General features: G+C 45.5%; 1 pseudogene; it reads right to left on the bottom strand.

Annotated features, from left to right (window-relative positions):
- Positions 1-744: 744 nt before the first annotated feature.
- On the bottom strand, positions 745-947 carry LOC140422838 (U2 spliceosomal RNA; annotated as a pseudogene).
- Positions 948-1414: the final 467 nt, after the last annotated feature.

Raw genomic sequence — 1414 nt, 5'->3', positions numbered from 1 at the left:
GTCACATTTTAAATCTAGTTACTGCAATTGTCTGTCTAACCCAGAACACTGCCTACTCTTCCTTGAATTCCTCTGAACAATACTTTGGTCTCCGTTCTCTTAACTATACATGTCTTAAATATTCTTTTTGCCCCAATCCCCAGGTTATCTGGATTGTATCTTGTTGCTTCGGATGCTTGCATATTTGCAACTCCCTTGTTGTGTCCTGCTTCTCCTGGCAGAGATGAGAAAGGTTCATTCCTCATTGTTCTAACTCCAACTGTCCACAAATACAGCCAAAACTAAAACTTAAAAACGTCTCTACTTTATAAAGCCCCAGTTGCTAAGCAACACCCACATGCTTGCCTTTTATTTATTCTTCACACTTTAGCACTCTCTAAGCATGACAGAAACACAGTTGGAACTTAACCAGCCCCATTTATACAAACACCTTTGTCCAGCATGGATCTAACTAAAAGTTTTACCCTTCCAGGCACAGAAACATTAAATTAAACCCACTTAAAACTATTCCTTATTTTTAATGTTTACCAAAATAAATATAAATCCCTTGAAGCTACCTTTGTTTTCCTAACAATTTACACAATGTATTTAAATCGAATCGCATGTTTACCCCAATGAATGCAGAGTTGGACGTACCTTGAACGACTGGAAATGCTTTGATGATGGCAGGGGCCACATTAAAAGCATTAAGTCCTTTCTGCAGAGAAGAAGATGTGTCCAAGAGCTGTCAATCATGGCGAGATATTTGTTTTGATACTTTTTCTGAGTTACAAAGCCAGGGATCAGAGTGTGGACAGGGGTGAACCCCTAATCCAGCTCCTTGCCTGCTCCAAAAACCAATTCAAATTGAATCCAATTTGTGGTCCCACAAGAGAGACATACCAGATCTGAGCCAAAAGGCCAAGCAGATACTACACTTGATCTTAGCCAAAGGGCCGAGAAGCGATCATGGCGAGATATTTAAACACATTGTGGTTAGTTTCACAGCTGGGTACTTGAGATCCATTCAAGTGTGAAGGGAAATTAAATTAAACAATCCAGACAGCTGGCTTTGTGCAAGTTGTCATTCACAGCCTAGTAAAACCAATTTCACAGTGATGTAACTGAAAGTCTTGCAGTGAGGGTGATGTAGGAGTGGGGGTGAGGATGGTGTGGTGGGTGGGAGGGTGGGCTGAGGGTGGTGTGGAGTGAGGGTGGTGTGGGGGTGAGGATGGTGTGGTGGGTGGGAGGGTGGGCTGAGGGTGGTGTGGAGTGAGGGTGGTGTGGGGTGAGGATGGTGTGGGGGTGAGGGTGGGGTGGAGGTAAGGGGGGGTATTTCGACACACGGTCAGGGGGAACCGCTACTCAGCGTGGTCTGACTGCCTCGCCCGTGGCCGAGGCCGCACTCCACCCCGGTTTTTCGGCGGGGGCGGGA

This window comes from Scyliorhinus torazame, chromosome 5 (assembly GCF_047496885.1).
Source record: "Scyliorhinus torazame isolate Kashiwa2021f chromosome 5, sScyTor2.1, whole genome shotgun sequence".
NCBI classification, from domain to species: Eukaryota; Metazoa; Chordata; class Chondrichthyes; order Carcharhiniformes; family Scyliorhinidae; genus Scyliorhinus; species Scyliorhinus torazame.
The sequence above is the reverse complement of the archived record's forward strand: the minus strand, read 5'-3'. Positions and strand labels throughout refer to the sequence as shown.